The sequence below is a fragment of the Arvicola amphibius genome, chromosome 5, assembly GCF_903992535.2.
Source record: "Arvicola amphibius chromosome 5, mArvAmp1.2, whole genome shotgun sequence".
NCBI lineage: Eukaryota > Metazoa > Chordata > Mammalia > Rodentia > Cricetidae > Arvicola > Arvicola amphibius.
In genome coordinates this window covers 76542168-76562449 of record NC_052051.1, presented here as the reverse complement: position 1 = coordinate 76562449, position 20282 = coordinate 76542168, and the positions used below count along the sequence as shown (strand labels likewise).

Here is a 20282-nt window from a genome sequence, read left to right as displayed (position 1 = left end):
AGGTTGGCCTTTAACATGGTATGTAACATAGTATGAATCTGAAGTAATTCAATTACTGATCCTCCTTTCTCTACCTTCTACCTTTTAGGATGGCAAGTGTCAGTCACTAAGTTAAGCATCAGAAAGTGTTTGGAAGTAATACAGAGATTAAATTTCACATGTGTCCTCTAATATGATGTTATTAATAAATCAAGGAGATGAATAATGTGGAGAAATTTAATATTTGAATCTGAAGCAAAATAAAAGAAGTTAAGAAATATCTAGAACATTAATGTTTATTAAAGAAAAATATACCAGAGTAGATTGGTGAAACATAGTAAGCTGGTAGAAGCCATATAGCCAGAGTTCTCAACTAGGCTGTGACACATTGAGTGATCAAAAGACCATTTCTCAGATGATTGGAAAACACAGATATGTATTATGATTCATAACAATAATAAAATTACAGGTATAAAGAGACAATGAAAATAATTTTATGGGTAGGGGTCACAACATGAGAAAATATTTTTGAAGAATCCCAGAATAGGAAGATTGAGAGTCACTGAACTAGACAAAACCTCAGAAATAAGTATGGTAGAGAAATAAGTATGGTAGAGCCTAGTCTGTTTAGATGCGCACCTTCCTGGACCTAGATGGAGTGGGTTGGACCTTGGACTTCCCGCAGGGCAGGGAACCCTGACTGCTCCTTGGACTGGAAAGGGAGGGGGAAGGGAGTTAAGGGAGGGAGAGGGAAATGGGAGGTGGGGAGGAGGCAGAAATTTTTAATAAAAAATGTTAAAAAGAAATAAGTATGGTATAATTACAGATTTTTTTGACTAGATTTAGAATAAACATGGAAAATCCATGGTTTGATATAAGTGTTTCAGAGACATTTATCTGATGAAGAAAGATCCACTATGAGTGTGTGTGAGCTGAGGTCTTTGGATGAATGGAATGGAGGAAAGGAGAATGCCAGGTGAGCGCATTCATATTTCTCTGTCTCCTGACTGTAGACATGAGATAAACACAGACGTCACAGACCCCACCACCATGCTTGGCTGACACTGTAGTTCTCTCTTAAATTATGAGCCAAAATATATCCTTCTTCAACTAAATCATTCTGCCAGATATTTTTTGTAATAATTTTATTGAAAGTAACACATACACAAAAGCAAGAAGGCATGCTTATTTTGTAAAAAGTTTTACAATTTAACAAATTCTATTGAAAACAATGACTCAGGAGAAAGGACTTTCCAAAAAATGTTGGCTCTAATATTTTAGAAAGCATAAAAGACATTGTGGACACATATTCAAGAAGAAGATACACTATATTTATGACACATATAAACTTAAGCAAATTGCAGTAAAAGAGCAAAGAATTCAAAATAAAAGTTAAACTTAAATGGAAGACTGATGAATAGGCTGCAGTGAGAAACATAATTTGTAACTTAGTAATTTTTGAACTTTTAAAAAAGTGATATAAAATAGGTACTCATCCAAAAATCTCTGCAAAGTAAAAATCTTTTTCATAGATAAAGACAGAAATATTTAATGTCAGTGAACATTCATCACTGACAACCACCCATGAAAAGTAAAACAAGTTTGTTTCATACAACAGAAAATAAGAATATCAAAATATCTTGCAGCAATATAGAAATGAAATAAAGTTCAAGATGACAACTTTATGGGTGAATATAATGAATATCCATTGTAGACACTCTAGTTATAATAAATTTTGGAGATGAAAATATGTGGGGAAATAAAACACTTTGTGCTGGATAGATATAAACTAAAATCACTGGAGAGGTCTAGCATCATTTAAGAAAATGAGAAAATATGATATACTGACCAATAGCATATTTTTTTTATCAGAAGTTGATGAGAGAGGAAGTTTGTAGTTTGGATCAGCCCTCTGGAAGTGGTCCTGGCTTCTATACAAACTATAGTGATCAAGCCAGTAAACATCCTTCCATGGTATGTACATCAGATCTTGGTTCTAGTATCCTGTTCTGCTTGATTCCTATCCTGACTTCCTTTAACCATAAGCTAAATGAATCCTTTCTTCCTCAAGTTGCTTTGGAAAGTGTGTTTCATCAAAGCAATAGAAATCTCCCTAAGGCATACATGAATATAGTTATAGAAAAAGTTGGAGAATATGGAAATAGTTAATGTAGTCTAAGATCACAAAAATATTTTGAAAATGATATTGCTTATATTAGTTGTTAATAATCAAAAAGTGTACTTGTGTTGGCATATTTAAAAATATACTGAAATTTTTTTATACTAAAAGTCCTATTAATAGGTGGTTAAGTAAGTGTATTAATTTTATAGCAAAGATAGACCATAATGTGTAAAAATTGAAATAAAATAAACTAATTCTAATCTTAAATCAATCTTTATTAAATTTCAGTAAAATATTTCTAGTATAAAATTTTCAAATTTTTTTTGGTTTTTTGAAACTGTGTTTCTCTGTAGCTTTGGAGCCTGTCCTGGAACTTGCTCTTGTAAACCAGGCTGGCCTTGAACTCACAATGATCTGCCTGCCTCTGCCTCCCGAGTGCTGGAATTAAAAGTGTGTTCCACAACCACCCAGTTTTAATTACCCTTGTAAGTTAAATATTTATAAAAGTATATTTTATATGGGAAGAGGACATTTTAATTACGAAAATCAACACTGAAATAAAGCATATGAACACATGGGTAATGTTATTTGACAAAAAGTATCAGAGGAGGCATTAAAGTAAAAAAAATAGGTAAAATTCTATTACTTTTTGTTGAGAAAAAGATACATATTACATAAAATATAGAAGCTAGTAAGGTAGGAAAGCACCAATAAAAATACTGTATAACTATTAATACAGTATTGTACCTACAAAGCAAAGATTCATAAAAGTATGAAACATTAAAGATTCCCATTACATTGATAGTTATCTATTCCAGTGTCTGAAAGAAAAATAAAGTTTGAAAAACAATCTCACTGACATTATTTGCTACATTATCTTCAGTTATACAACATAGAAAAAAATGCTGAAACTAATCAAATCTGGTGTATAAACAGCGCACTAATGTCCTGCCTTTGTTGCCTTAAATACATATGTCTCTACTTTATGTAAGTGGAAAATCGACAGCCTCAAACCTCATTGTGCAATGAAAATAAAGTACTCTGCATTTACCAGTACTTCTCTGACTCTATAACCTATCTGCCTAGATTTTGGGGAGGTCAGTAAGGAGGATCCCATGAAGGTATAGAGAAGGATGATGGAGGCCATTTTCTTACTGGATTTCCAAATTAAAGGGTTCACTGACAAGGCTATGGCTGAGTGGCTCCTTTTCTGAAAACTCATCTTGGCTAAGAAATAGAATATTTTAGATTTTTTTCAGCTCTCCCTTATGCTTTTCCTTTTTTTTTTTTTTTTTTTTTTTTTTTTTTTTTTTTTTTTTTTTTTTTTTTTTTTTTTTTGAGAATACCTGGATTTCCAAAGCAGGTATTCCACAGTAATTCTGGTGCCAGCTCCTGAGGCAAAATCTCAGGTTTCTGAATGAATAAATAATGCAATTCTCCTTTATGAGCTCAGTAATCCTTAAACATTTATGGGAAGGGTCAGGGAAAATGGCTTAGTCTAAAGCATTGAAGTCTGAGTTTAGATCTCCAATGTATATAGAAAATAAGTTCCAATGATATGCTCCTATAATCCTAGAACTGGGGAGGGGCAGGAGTGTCTGCAGGAGTTTATGACTAGCCAACAGAACTGAACTAGCAAGTTCCAATGAGAGATCGTATTTCAAAATATAAGGTAGGGAGCAAGGGAGACATTTCAGTAGGTAATATGTAACCACGAAGACATTGAATTTGAATCCCCAGCATCCACAGACAAAACAAAGCAAATAACAAAAAGAAACAACCAAACCAATAAAAATCCTAGGTTAGTGTAATTGTGCTTGTGACTTTATTTGTAGAAGCAGATATAGAATGTCACTAGGAGGTTGCTGGTCATCAAGCCAAGCAAAACAAGGTTTCAAGCTCATTCACAGACCCTGCCTAGCATGAGTAAGGTGGAAAGTGAAATAGGAAACACCCATCATCTTCCCATGGCTTCGACATATCCACTCATATACGACAAACAAACATAAATATACATACACATATACAGAGATACACAATTTGAATAAGTAATAAATGAAGTTGAACAGCAGTTAAGAAAGGCATTCAATATTGACTTCTGAACCATACCTGCATTCACACACACATAGTAGCATGAAAGATTTGTATACAAATTTACCTACCTTCTATGATGTTGAAACTAAGAATTTGAACCCATCTACCTTGGTATGCTGACTGATATGATCATTGTGTAGGTAATCATATTATTGAGATTTGATTGGTATAGCATCATAGTCATGTGTAGAGGTCATTATTTCAAAGCCATTATCTTACATTTAACTCTCTTCTTTCTCGAAATATGAGGAGCTGAAATTTTAAATGTTTGTAATATCAATCCTTTAAAGAGTTAAATAAAATGTGCTATTTCTATACTGCTTCTTCCTCCCACACACCAGGGATATACCCATTTGTATGGTGTCAAATCTCAATCCCTGAGCACAAGTATATATGGGCATCATTAATTGGGCTCAGTGGGTTATGTTTGTAAAGATGTGCATAGATATGTGTGTATGTATATGTGTATGTAATAAATAATTTAGAAGAAGAGACTATGAATTGGTGAGAGTTCAAAGAGATTGGAGGAAAAGAATGCCTATGGGAAAGTGTTAAAAATAATATAAATACAGTGCACTCGTGTACAAAATTAAAGAAATATGTAAAGAAAACGAGAACAAAAATGAATATAAGTATCCAATCAGTGATAAAACATCATGTATCTCAGATCACTATATTTCAAGTTTTCTCTCTGGCTCCATTATTAAAGAAATGCTGCAACTTATTTTTTCCTCATTTTTTTTATTAAAAATTTCCATCTCCTTCCATCCTCCTCCCCCTTCCCTCCCCTCCCTTCTACACATACTCCCACTCCCTCCCTCTCCAGGCCAAAGACCATCAGGGTTCCCTTCAGTATGTTAAGTCCAATGTCCTCCCAACTCCCCCCAGGTCCAGGAAGGTGAGCAACCAAACTGACAAGGCTCACACAGAGCCCATCCATGCCATAGAGTCCAAGCCCATTGCCATTGTTCTTGGTTTCTCAGTCCTCCTCCACCTTCAGCCACATTCAGAGAGTCCAGTTTGGTTGGATGTTCCATCAGCCCCAATCCAACTGGACTTGGTGATCTCCTGTTAGTTCTGTCCCACCATCTCAGTGGGTGAACACACCCCTCACGGTCCTTTCTTTCTCATGTTCTCCCTTCTTCTGCTCCTCATTTGGACCTTGGGAGGTCAGTCCGGTGCTCCGATGTGGGGCTCTGTCTCTATCTCCATCCATCACCAGGTGAAGGTTCTATGGTGATATGCAAGATATTCATGAGTATGGTTATAGGATCTGGCCTTTTCCGGCTCCCTCTCCTCAGCTGCCCAAGGAACTAGCTGGGGGCATCTCCCTGGACACCTGGGAACCCCTCTAGCATCAAGTCTCTTGACAACCCTAAAATGGCTCCCTTAATTAAGATATATGCTTCCCTGCTCCCATATCCACCCTTCCTATATCCCAAGCATCCCATTCCCCCAAGCTCCCCCCATCCTCCCCTTCACACTTTTCTCTTCCCATCTCCCCTTGCCCTCATCCCACCCCACCCCCAAGTTCCCAATTTTTGCCTGGCAATCTTGTCTACTTCCAATATCCAGGAGGATAACTATATGTTTTTCTTTGGTTTCACCTTCTTATTTATCTTCTCTAGGATCACTAGGGCTACCTTGCTCTGCATAGATATACTGGGGAGGGCCTTATTCCTGCTTCAAAGCATTGTGCTAGACTTTGTTGACTCCCCATAAAAGATTTACCCTCTCTGAGGAGTGAATGGGGGTGGGATGGGAGGAAAGGTGGAGGAAGTAGAAGGAGGGGAGGGAGTGAGAACTGGGATTGGTATGTAAAATGAAAAAGGAGATTTTTTAAAAGAAAAATAAATTAATTTTAAAAATATAAATAAATAAATAATAAATAAATAAATAAATGCAATTTCAAAATCTTCCAGAGGAACAAACACCCTTGATGATCCAGGAACACAGAGGTGCCAGGAGTTCTCTATGCATTAGCCATTTGCAGATATTATTGCAGTAGTTTTCTTCAGACAGTTTGTCTTTAGAATAATTTTACAATGGAGAAACTTGACCAATCAATGCATGACCATGACCACAGGGAAATCGACTTATCAAACTTCGTGAGTCTAAAAACATACAAATGTTTCTTTTATCTTGTCTATAGCAATTGTCTATGCTTTTCCACTGACCTGTTCTTAAAGTTTCCACACAATCCCAAAGGTGTCCACTGTCGAACTACAGACAGGAAGGGGAGCAGGTGGTTATATCACTTCCTAAGCAGTTTTCTGTTGTCCCTTCTTTCCAATTAGAGATTTGTGGATGCGCGTAATCACACTGCCCCCAACTATGGTAGCCTTGAGTGAATCCAGCTCTTCATTACCTCAGATTGCAAGCTGCAGGTGAAGTAGAGTGATGCGCTTTACTCTGAGATCCTTGGAAGCATTACCTGCCCACTCCAGCTCCTCGGCTGTGAGAATCGCGGCACTGTACACAGCAGCAGTGGCTCCCACCCGTCCATGGCTTGTGGTGCCAGTCTTCAAGTGTCTTTGGATCCGGCCCACAGGAAACTGCAGCCCAGCTCAACGTGAGCAGGATACTGCCTTAGCCTTGGCTTTCCCACTGTCTCTCCCAGCTTTTCCTCCAGCCGTGGTCTCGGACACGCCACCGCGTGCCACTGCAGCCACTCCAGCAGCAGTGATTGTTCTTCCAGACGTCACGAGTTCAATTCCCAGCAACCACATGTTGGCCTACAACCATCTGTAATGAAATGGGGTGCCCTCTTCTGGCCTGAAGGCATACATACAGCCAGAACACTGTACACAAAATAAATTGTGTGTGTGTGTGTGTGTGTGTGTGTGTGTGTGTGTGTGTTGAATTTTATTCATGGTATTCACATATAGATTTTACCTGGGATCTCTCACAAACCACTGAATTGTAAAATTTACTGAATAAAGTTATTCTTCATTGACTATTTACTATTGCAAAATTAATTAAGAAAAACAGAAACAAAACAAAATATGGCATTTCTCTAAGTTTGACTCTAGTCAAACTTCCAATATCCAAATTTTTACAAATTGTTTTTTTTTACAAATTGAAGCTTCCACTGTCAGGTTTTTTTTTTTTTTTTTTTTTTTTTTTTTTTTTTTTTTTTTTGGTCAGCACTTAACTAAGATCATTACACAATATCGTAAGAAACATCCAACCTCCTCTGACACTTTCTTTTATTTTATCCCATATCATGTTCGTTCTAAGTAAGACTTAAGGATAAGATTAGTGTTTCCTTGAGATTAGATTTATTTTGCAATGAGGCTGACCTTTAAATGTCTTGTTTGTTAGGCAAACAACATGATCTGCAATTAGTCACAGGTTACTTGTTTTGTGCAAGCCAAGCTTGATTAGAACCTTTCTCTAAGACTTTTTATTCAGTGAATAAATTCATATCCCTCTGCTTATCAGTTTCAGAATTCAAGAGGAGGTATTTGCCTATAAATCTCTTCCCCTGCTGCCTTTTCTTTTAATGCACAGCAACCAAACACAAACATAATTGGTGCAATCTGTTATTTACAGATATGCACCAAGACACAGGTGTCAAGGTCTTTTTTTAGTGTTGTAAGACAAAGCAAGACCTTCCTCACAATTTGACTTCTGTGAATAAAAATTGTTGCTAGGCTAGGAGAGCAGCCATTGTCACTATAGGTGTTCTCCACTTTTGTAGTAAATCTTTTCCATACGGAATCCTACTTCAACTTCACTCTACACCAAAGTACATATTTATGGTAGGAACAAATATTCTTTAAAAAGAAAAAAAAGACAACAAAAGCAGCAACAAAACCTGGTTTTGCCAGGTTGTGGTGGCACAAGCTATTACGCCCCATACTTGGGAGGCAGAGGTAGACTGACCTCCAGACCTCCAAGAGTTCAAGCCCAGCCTGGTCTACAGAGTGAATTCCAGGACAGCCAAGGCTATATATAGAAACTCAGTCTCAAAAAAATCTGGTTTCATAAATGAGCATTGTTGTATTTTATAGGTATAATCTTTCATAAATATCCATAATAAATTGACTTAGAATTTTGTTTTTTTTCTTTTTATTATTATTTTTTATTAAAAATTTCTGCCTCCCCCTCGCCTCTCATTTCCCTCCCCCTCTCCCTATTTCTCTCTCCCCCTCTCTCCAATCCGAAGAGAGTAAGGGTTCCCTGCCCTGTGGGAAGTCCAATGTCCTCCCCCCTCCATACAGGTCTAGAAACATAAGCATCCAAACAGGCTAGGCCCCCCCAAAGCCAGTACATGCAGTAGGATCAAAACCCAGTGCCATTGTCCTTGGCTTCTCAGCAGCCCTCATTGTCTGCCATGTTCAGGGAGTCCGGTTTTATCCCATGCTTTTTCAGTCCCAGTCCAGTTGGCCTTTGTGAGCTCCCATTAGATCAGCCCCACCATCTCAGTGGGTGGGTTCACCCCTCGCGGTCCTGACTTCCTTGCTCATGTTCTCCCTCCTTCTGCTCCTCATCAGGACCTTGGGAGCTCAGTCTGGTGCTCTGATGTGGGGCTCTGTCTCTATCTCCATCCGTCGCCAGGTGAAGGTTCTATGGTGATATGCAAGATATTCATGAGTATAGCAATAGGATCTGGACATTTCTGGCACCCTCTCCTCAGCTGCCCAAGGAACTAGCTGGGGATATCTCCCTGGACACCTGGGAACCCCTCTAGAGTCAAGTCTCTTGCCAACCCTAAAATGGCTATGTTAATTAAGATATATACTTCCCTGCTCCCATATCTACCCTTCCTTTATCTCAACCATCCCATTCCCCCACACTCTCCCCATCCTCCCCTTCACACTTTTCTCTCCCCATATTCCCTTACCCCCATATCACCCCACCACCAAAGAAAGTGTGGAATGAAGGGGCATGGTCGATCATCAGTTATGATTAACCAGACTAGCTTTAATATATAATATTTAGCTTTAATAAAGGAAAGAAAAGGGAACTTACAAAAGCCAAGGTTCCAGCGAGGAGCACAGGAAAAACAAAGAGAAAAAAACAAATGCACACGGATATTTTATAGACTAGTTGTGGCCCTCGGAGGGGGGGGGGGAAACATACCCCACAGATAAGGTGATTGTCTGAGCTTCCCCATCAGTGGAATATATACATATTAGAGTACTACTCAGCAGTAAAAATCAATGATATCTTGAATTTTGCATGCAAATGGATGGAAATAGAAAACACTATCCTGAGTGAGGTAACCCAGACCCAAAAAGATGAACATGAGATGTACTCACTCATAATTGGTTTCTAGCCTTAAATAAAGGACATCGAGCATATAATTTGTAATCCTAGAGAAGCTAAATAAGAAGGTGAACCCAAAGAAAAACATATAGTTATCCTCCTGGATATTGGGAGTAGAATTTTGTTTTAATGAAAACATCTAGAAATGCTTTCTGAAATTTAAAACACAACATACTTCTCTTGTCTATTCATGAGATTTAGACTTTAAATTTAAAAAGTTAAACCAAGAGCATGTTTTCTTTGCATCACAGAATTTAGAGACATTTACATGCATTTTAGATTGTATATACAATTTAAACATTTTTTCTATGGAATCCCCCTGTTACACACAAACTTAGTCAATGCTTATATATTATAAGTTTATAATTAAATTAACCAGAATTATTGTCTGGTATGTTTGGACACCAGAAATTCTAAATTTTGTAAATGAAAGTATAAGACCCCCAGATACATACACCACAGTAGATGGTTCCCTGGTACTCTATGGCCATGCAATAAGTGTTAATCAAAGGTTCTCATTTTGGTTTTATCAGTTATGCAATTGTCTACTCTTTTTTTGAGATTTTTTTGTTTGGAAATGAAAGTAAGTAATGGCTCCCAATAAGATGAATTGCTTGCTGATATACTTCCAAAAGCCAAAATGATGTAGTAATTTTATTGATTCTATAAAGTTTTGTATATCAAACTGGTCTCCCTGAACATGGCGGACAATGAGGGCTGCTGAGAAGACAAGGACAATGACACAGGATTTGGACCCTACTACACATACTGGCTTTGGAGGGGCCTGGACTGTTTGGATGCTCACCTTCCTAGACCTGGATGGAGGGGGGAGGAACTTGGACTTCCCATAGGGCAGGGAACTCTTACTGCTCTCTGGACAGGAGAGGGAGGGAAAGTGGAGGAGGGAGGGGGGTAAAGGGGAGGAGGGGAAGAGGCGGAAAGATTTATTAAATAAAAAAATTAAAAAAATAAAAAAACTAAAAAAAATTTTGTAGATCAGTATCTAGAAAATTGAATGGAAAAGTACCCAAAATTACTTGTTGCACAAATGGCTTAAATATGAAATCTGACAAATTTCATTTATTCATCTAACTCTCATTGAGTGGGAACCATTGAGTGGGAAGCATTACCAAAGATATGTGTAAAATTAATAAAATGTATTAATAATAAAACTAAAAACAAAAATTTAGGATTTATTTCGATTCATATTATAACTATGCTTTTCATATTGGTTCAGAAAATCATCCAAATAAGTTTGAGATGTCCTATATTTTTCGTTAGTTTTTATTTGTGAAAAGTGAGAATTCTGAAGAGTAAAATATTAACCAAATATTTTCTATGCACTGACAGCAAGATCAGATTAGAGCATGGGCCAATTTTCTTTGGAACTTATAAAATTTGGATATAAATAAAACAATCACAATGATTAGAAGTTGATAATAACCTTCAGTATGTATCAACATTAAAATAAAAGCACAAGGAATTTGAGACAGATGAATAAGAACTGTCTGTAATTCTAATTTCAGGATATCAAACACCCTCTTGTTTCCTTCATAGACATTTGCCTGCACATCTGATGTGCATGTGTGTGCGTGCGCGCGCACACACACATACACAAACATATGTACACCTACACATAAAATCTATATGGAACAATTATACAAATATGTCCATCCCATATTGGGGTGAGTACAGACTAGGAATGAAATAAAGCATCATAGTAAAGATGGAGATTTTTTGGGTGGTCATTGTAGCTCATAAAGAGATGACGATAATGACAGAAATTGTACTATGAATTTATCACCAAACTAACAAATAGTAAGTGCAAAATCTTGCAAAATAACAAATAACTCAGTAAATGTAAGATATATTCAATATTTAGTGATATGAAATAAAAACTATTATGATTAAGTCATGCAAATAAATTCGTTTATTGATTAAAACAAAAATACTTAAAACCAAACAGTACTAATGATATTATCTCATATACATTAATATATATACATTTATATTAGTGCAGCAGTATCCATGCAATCACTTCCTGTATGTACATTTTAATCAATATCTTATTCAAATAATTAAAAAGTTCTGGAACTTTCTTACATCATACATTGTGGTTCTTTTTCATAACTATGATATGATAGCTGTAAAAACAAATATTACAAAACATCTTTATTTTTTCAGAATTTGGGTAATAATGTTCCTTAGGGAAGGCCTAGAAGGGGAAGGAAAAGAAAGTAAAAGAAAGACAGGAAGGGAAGAAAATGAAAGGAAGGAAAATTGAAAATTAAACTTACTCCTCAATTTAAGTATTAGAGAATATTCTAGTAAAAGGATAGAAAAAGTAAAGAAAAAAAAGCTAAGGAAGAAAAATTCCATCATAATAATATATATTATATATTACAAGTATAAAATAATTTTATAAAGATTCCTTCAAATATTTCAAATCTAATGGGAGGGTAACATCAAAGGAAACAGTGTGAATGGAGCATTAGACTTGACACAAGGTGGGTAATCAACAGTACAATGAAACTGATATGCCTGCAGAGTAGAACCAAAGACCAAGTGATAAAATTGATGTAAAACTTGTATGAAAAAAAATCTTAAGTAGAAAGTGACTTTGCAGAGGCCACATAAAATGTCTTTGTTTAACACTAAGCAGAAAAGGGAAAGATCTGTTGGACAAGAACTTTAAGTCTTTAAAGAAGGAAATTTAAGAAGATACAAGAAAATTGAAATATCTCCATGCTCTTGGATAGGAAAGATCAACATAGCAAAAAGTTTATTTCAGTGCTGAATTCTTGCGGTCCAATGACACAAAGATCAGATTTTCTTTCTGCTATGAAAAGTATTAATATCATTAGGAACTTCTCATTCTGGATCTTCTATCCTAGTACAATGTTTCAAATCTAATGGGAGGGTAACATCAAAGGAATTTTTTCATTGTGTTTTCACCCTATTTACAACTTAATTCTTCATATTGATATCACATTTTCTATACACACAACATATCGGTTTTGCTTTTGCTCTTTTTTCCCCCTTAAGGATTAACTTCTATTGCCCAAGTATTGTTGGCTGTGTGGTCTTCCAATACAAGTAGCTTACTTTTGATTCTACTCTTTGAGCACACTGTTGTCCCTTCTCCACACAGACAGCATTTGACAAGAGTTCTGCATCTAAGACAGGGTTTTCATGTCCAACTGCACCACTCTATGCTGAGATGTTGTCTGCTTTGGGCTTGAACATGTTTTATACATCCTTACACAAATGATGTGAATTTATATGTGCAACTGTTCTACTTTATCCAAAAGATAGCTTTTTCTTTTAGTCACCTACCAGTACAGACTCTTATACTGTTTTCTCTTTTCACGATGATCCATTGAGAAGAGGAGTGCAGGATATTATATAATTTCAATAATCAGAGCATTAAATATGTTTTAGGTAAATATAATAAGTTCCTTTTCCTTTTCTAGTCTGAAATATCCTTTTAAGAAGCAGACATAAAATATTTGATAAAACCAATAGTAACAACCACGAACAACATTAAGGTAACAGACATGCCAGTGTATAACTTAACAAGACTTATTTTGTACAGATCGAGATTATTCTAGAAGACTGGAATATACTTACAGTTTTGACAAATGCAGAGCAAAGGTATAATTTATATTTAATGTAGAATATTCATAGAACAACCTCTCCACTTCTATGTGATCTCATATCTAAAAGTATACAATTTCATATTAGTGATGAAAAATAAGCAGAACAATCTTACAATAAAGAAACTTTATTTTTCAGGTTGTGTGAAACATGTAGAAACAAGCTGCCTTTTGCCATCAAAACATAAAATATCTAGAACTACTAATTTTGAACTGGCATATTTTATGTCTATAGTCTGAAGGGAATGACCAACACATTAATGGCAGAAGAGTAAATACTATTCTCATTTGTATAATTCTTAGAAATCAATTCTCAATGGCTATTTTAACCCAAATAAAATATTATTTATCATCTTATTGTAGTAATAATCATGACTACACAAATGACTTCACTGATGTGGGATTCCTCTTTATATGCTGTGAATACAATTTGTTAATTAAAAAAAGAAAACTGCTTGGTCTGATAGTGCAAAAGAATAGAGGTAGGAAGGGAAAACTAAACAGAATGTTGAGAGAAAGAAGGGGAGAGTCAGAGAGAAGCCATGTAGCTCTGCTGAAACCAGATAGAACTTTAGCTGGTAAGCCACAGCCATGTGGCAATACACAGATTAAGAGAAATAGGTTAAATTAATATGTAAGAGCCAATAAGAAGCTAGATCTAATGGGTGAAGCAGTGATTTAATTAATACAGTTTCTGTGTGATTATTTCAGTTCTGGGTGGCAAGCAAGCAGCCTTCCTCCTATACTTCATATGCATGACCTATTATATTCCTACACATGTCGCTCAGAACAATTATACATATATTTTTAGTTAGTGAAAAGCTCACAGATAACTCAAGTAAAGTTTTGATATTTATTATTTTGGTACATCATATAATTAAAGTCAAATGAGCTTTATTTTTCTAAAATACTTCAATAATAATCTATTTCATATAAATTAACATAACAGAGACCATCAGCCTATATTTTAATTACTTCTTTAGTAAATAGTTTGAATGGGTCAAACTTAAAATGAATATGTACCTCAAGTGCAATTTTCTCTTTCATCTTACTTATGGAAGAAAAATTAACTCAGATATATTGTCTGATATATCTGATATATATTAAACTCAGATATATTGTCAGGAAATGATATCAATTTTAAGGTATTATTTTCAATTCTTAGTAAACAGTTATAAAATACCATGGTTTAGAAAAGTGCATTTGCATATTTCCTTCTTCATTTAATCTTTTGTGAACTCATGTGGTAATGTTTGTGTACTTAACTGAAGAAGAGAATGATTATAATTGTTCACATATAATATAATTAAAATTAATTAGTATTACAATTCAAACAATTCACAATTGTCATGAGTCTTAAAAACCACAACCTTGTATAATTCTTATACTTTCATTTTCTATTTATTTACATTTATTTCTCTTAAGAAGGTAAAAAAGACAATATTATTAGATTTATATGATCAACATTTGACTGTCTTTTCTGGTATTTTCATATATATATATATATGTGAATATATATATATATATGTGTATGTATATATATTATACACATATATATATATAGTCTTGACTATAGTTTCTTGATATTCTAGACAGAAACAGTAAAATAAAAAAATATTCCATACAGAACAGTTAAACAAAATAATAGATTTAAATAACACAAGTCAAAATAAATTATTTAAAAAAATTTTTCTCTCCCCATTTCCCCTTTCCCCCATCCCACCCCCAAGTTCCCAATTTATGCCTAGCAATCTTATCTACTTCCAATATCCAGGAGGATAACTGTATGTTTTTTCTTTGGGTTCATCTTCTTATTGTCTTCTCAAGGATCACGAATTATAGGGTCGATGTCCTTTAATTTTGGCTAGAAACCGATTATGAGTGAGTACATCCCATGTTCATCTTTTTGGGTCTGGGTTACCTCACTTAGAATAGTGTTTTCTATTTCCATCCACTTGCCTGCAAAATTCAAGGTGTCATTGTTTTTTATCGCTGAGTAGTATTCTAATATGTATATATTCCACAGTTTCTTCATCCATTCTCCCATTGAAGGGCATCTAGGGATGGGGGAAAGGGGAGATGGGGAGAGAAAAGCGTGAAGGGGAGGATGGGAAGAGCTTGGGGGAATGGGATGCTTGGGATATAGGAAGGGTGGATATGGGAGCAGGGAAGCATATATCTTAATTAAGGGAGCTATCTTAGGGTTGTCAAAAGACTTGACTCTAGAGGGGTTCCCAGGTGTCCAGGGAGATGCCCCCAGCTAGTTCCTTGGGCAGCTGAGGAGAGGGAGCTGGAAAAGGCCCGATCTTATAGCCATACTCATGAATATCTTGCATATCACCATAGAACCTTCACCTGGCGATGGATGGAGATAGAGACAGACCCCACATCGGAGCATCGGACTGAGCTCCCAAGGTCCTGATGAAGAGCAGAAGGAGAGAGAACATGAGAAAGAAAGTCAGAACCGTGAGGGGTGCGTTCACCCACTGAGACGGCGGGACAGAACTAACGGGAGATCACCAAGTCCAGTTGGAATGGGACTGATGGAACATCCAACCAAACCGGACTCTCTGAACGTGGCTGACGGTGGAGGCTGACTGAGAAGCCAAGGATAATGGCGATGGGCTTGGTCTCTACGACAAGGACGGGCTCTGTGTGAGCCTTGTCAGTTTGGTTGCTCACCTTCCTGGACCTGGGGGGAGTTCGGAGGATCTTGGACTTAACATAGTGTAGGGAACCCTAATGGCTCTTTGGCCTGGAGAGGGAGGGAGTGGGGGTATGGGTGGAGGGGAGGGGAGGGAAGGGGGAGGAGAAGGGGAGGAGATGGAAATTTTTAATAAAAAAATGAGAAAAAAAGAAAAAAATTAAAATATTTTGATTTTATGGATTGTCCTATGCACAATTTTCTTCTGAGTATGAAGGTTTACAGCTTCCTTTCCTGATAGTTTCTGTGTAATAATGATATTTATACTCCTCTATTCATTTTACATCTTCCCAAACTTAATAAGTGCTATATACTGAAACATCAGAGAAATATGTGTCTGAACTCACTGTGAAAACATATCTGGGCATGTTTAAAAAACCAATGGCAAAATTTTAATTCACATCAATTTGCATGAGCACAAAACTATCCAAATGTAAAACTCATAAGGAAACATCCTGGAGGACTTCATCATGCTACTTTGATTTGAATGTGGCTCACTGATAGAAAGAAAATGATAGTTGCAATGAGAAAGAAGGAAATGGAACATGTGTTTCTGAGGGTAAAATTAATGGTACATAGAATGCATAAATGAAGAGACTTAAACATAATATAGCAGGGCTCTGGAGATACTTAAGTGGGATTCATGTGTAATAATAGATCCTGGCTGCCCTTGTCACAAAGGCAGCAACAAAGGGCTAAGGGAGGTCAGGAATGTTTTAATTTGCAACAGTGTGGAAGCTTTTCCTTTCCGTAGATATATGAAACTATATCATGTATATTTTAAGTATGAGCAATGAGAGAATAATAGCAAAGAATATGAGCATCTCATGTATACATGCTAACTTGCCTAATTTTGTATCCCTCAGCAGAGTCTATCCTATAAAATATTTTAATTCTAACCCACATTATATGGAGACTTATTTAATAGATTTAATAAAATATAATGCATATACCAAGAAACCAATTTTATACATTAAGTAATCAAATATCTGCCTAGCACAGATTTGCTCACATTTTTATATTCAGTATCTGGTGTGAAAAGTCCTTCTGTATATGTGTTGCTTTTATTGGCAAAAAAGAAGCTGCTTTTGGCCAATAGATTAACAGAATATAGCCTGGCTAGAAGAGATATGTATATATAGAGAGTAGGTGAAATCCGAGAGAAGCCATGTAGCCCTGCAGGAGACAGATGCTGGATATATATAATCTTACGAGTAAGTCATAGCCACGTGGTGATATACATATTAATCAAAATGGGCTAAATTAAGATGTAAGAGCTAGCCACTAAGAAGCTAAATATAATAGCCAAAGCAGTGTTGTAATGATACAATTTCTGTATGGTTATTTCAGGTCTGGGCGGCTGAGAACAAACAAGCAGCCTCCAACAACAAATTGGCGCTCCAACATATGCTAGTTAAATCCACGTAAAACCTGAGAAACTTGGAAAGGAATTCTAGAAACAAAAAAACAGAGTTTAACACAACTTCTTGCTCTGTCTTCTGGTGGCTCCTTTAAAAAGTTCTTTCTAATTCAGCAGTAGCAAAAAAAAAAAAAAAAAATACTTCTCGGTTTTGACATGGTGGCTACCTGGGCCATTAAAAACTCTGACTCTTTTGGGAGGTCCAACTACAGAACATTTAAATGGAGTTTATGAGCAGAGTCCTACAACTTTTTTAATGGCAACAGAGACCTGCTGTGTGCCTGAAAATGGGGCAAAGTGCATGGTTTACAAAAAAGGCAAACATGCCTCCACCATGTTGGATTGGGTGGAGCAAGCAGTCAAGGCTGTGTTGGCCCTAGCCACACCCACTTAGCACTTAAAAAAGGGGAGGGTTCTGGTCAGCTTATCAGAAAATGGTTACAGATGCACAATAAAGACAGATTTAGATAAAAATAATAGACCTCTAAATGGGTCACAGTGTGTTGAAAAATGTACATAGGCTTGGAAAGAGAAGGAAAAGAGTAAAGAGACAGTAAATATAATGTAAGAGAGTACAGGCAGTCATAGATTAAAGAAGTAAAGATAATAAAATGAATGTTAACCTGTATAGAAAGTAATAAAGTAAGAAAAATAAGCCATGTAGTGATGGAAAATTCTGAAAGAGTCTGGATTACATACATTATTGCATTTTCTTTGATTTTTTTGACTGTGAAGGAGTTAAATACAGAGAGATATTTCATTGTATGGGCTGCTACACTAAATCAACCTATATATTTTTAAGGTACCTTGATTCAAAAATTTGGGTCTAAGTATTTGTTGCTTTGGAAAAAAGGTTGTGCTTTTGTTTCCACAGAAGATGAGAAACTGTTGATTCATTCCAGACTAATGTGGTTTGATAGACCAAGAGCATGAACAGCCCCCAAAATACTTCACCCAACAAACAGCAGTAAATATTTTGGAGAAAACTAATGCCAAAATTCCCAAAATGACTGTAAATGTTTGTTTTAAATTAAAAGGGAATATGCTCTAGAGATGGATATTTTGCATTGGTATAAATCAAGGTTTATTGATACATATTTAAGGTCAATTATTTATAATATATATGTATATGTATATCATATATTTCTGCCCTTGATTAAGGTATTGTATTTGTGCAGCACATTTAAAACTTCAATCTTCTTTCTTTTCCCACTCACCACTGTATTCTCCCTTTCCTTTTTCTAACCTATCCCCGGTCCACAAGCAAAATTCATTCTATTTCCCAAGTACAAGGAAGTCATGTGTTCTGTCTAATTTCTTCTTTTATTTCTAACTTCTATGGATCTTTGGATTGTATTTTGGTTATCATTTATTTCATTCCTAATATTCACATATAAATTAATACCTAACATTTTTCTTTCAGGGTCTAGGTTAACTCAAGCAGGATAATTGTTTTCTAGTTGTATCCATTTGCCTACAAGGGTCATGATGTCATTTTTTTTAAACAGCTGAATAATGCTCCATTGTATAATTTACTTCTGTATTGTGTTCTTCTATTTTTCCTACATATTTTTATTATTTGGACATTTCACACAATGCACACTGATCCCACTCACTTCCCACTTTTCCCAGGTCTATCCCCCAACTTTGAGCCTGCCCTCCCCCTAAAAGAAGAAGGAGGAGAAAGAACAGAAGAAGAAAAAGAAAGACAAAAATATGGAGGACAAGCAGAAGGTAGAGGAGGAAGAGAAGAAGAAAAAGAAGAGCAAGAACAGTAAGAACAAGAACAAGAACTAAACAAGAAATGACAAGCCCAATTTACTTTTTCCATATACTCCTATACTCAATGAAGCATGATCAAACCAGTAACCAGTTCCTAAAAGAAAACAGAGTCATTTCTTACCTGAACCCTTAATTGTGGAGACCTACACATTGGGATCCATCTAACTGTTTTTATGGATTCTTTTCAGTGATGTTTGACCTAGGCTAGTACATTTTGGAAGGTAGAGTATGGAGGGTGCAGGTACACAAAAACCTTCTATGTTCCTCTCATAATCATGAGTCTGTATGTGTATATATATATATATATATATATATATATATATATATATATATATATGACTAGGATCCTAGGATCAGATCATAGTCTTCCTAATGGTTTTTGGTTTTTGGTGACAGCATGTGCTATGGAACCTCAGTTTGATCTCTGGTAGTAGTACATATCTTTGACATGAACACAACCTTCTGCTGCAAGATGCCATCATAACCTTCTACAGTCTCATAAACTAAGGACATAAACATGGACTCAGGTGGCAGCATGGCCCAAGCATAGCAACAGGGCTTCAGGTGGCCTCACAATTTCATGTTTTCCAAAGTAATATTTTTATTTATTATTTGGGAATTTCACACCATAAACACCAGTCACTCACTTTCCTGTACTCCTAGGTCCAACACCACCTTTTTCACCTCTCTACCACCTGGAAAACAGAAGACAAACAAATACCAATTTGTGTTACCAGTAGAGAATGGTCAAGCTCCTAATGGCCAGCCGCTTAAAGACATTGCCCCTGTAATCCATCAGTTGTGAAGAACTACACTGCAACATCCTTTTTACAGTTGCTGAGTTATCTTCAATGGGTTTCTATCTAGACTGTTTGTGGTAGATGGCTGGGTACCATTGTTCTTTATCCTTTTTTCTGCTGAGGGAAAACTAGATTGTTTCCACTTTCTGTCTATTATGAATACATCAACAATTAGCACTGTTGAGTAAGTGTACTTATGTAACATCTTTTGGGTATATGCCCAAGAGTGATATAGATGGATTTTGAGGTAGCTGAATTCCTAGTTCTCTGAGTAACCACCGTATAAATTTCCATAGTAACTCTACAAATTTATACTCTCACCAACAATGGATGGATATTCACTTTATTCCCCATCCTTATTACCATGAGCTGTCACCTGTTTTATTGATATTGGTCATTTGGACATTCATAAGACAGAATCTCAAAACAGTTTTGATTTTCATTTCCCTGA

The 20282-nt window shown here is 36.0% G+C and overlaps 1 pseudogene; it reads right to left on the bottom strand.

Annotated features, from left to right (window-relative positions):
* Window positions 1-6456: 6456 nt before the first annotated feature.
* On the bottom strand, window positions 6457-6924 carry LOC119815267 (annotated as a pseudogene).
* Between the last annotated feature and the right edge of the window lie 13358 nt (window positions 6925-20282).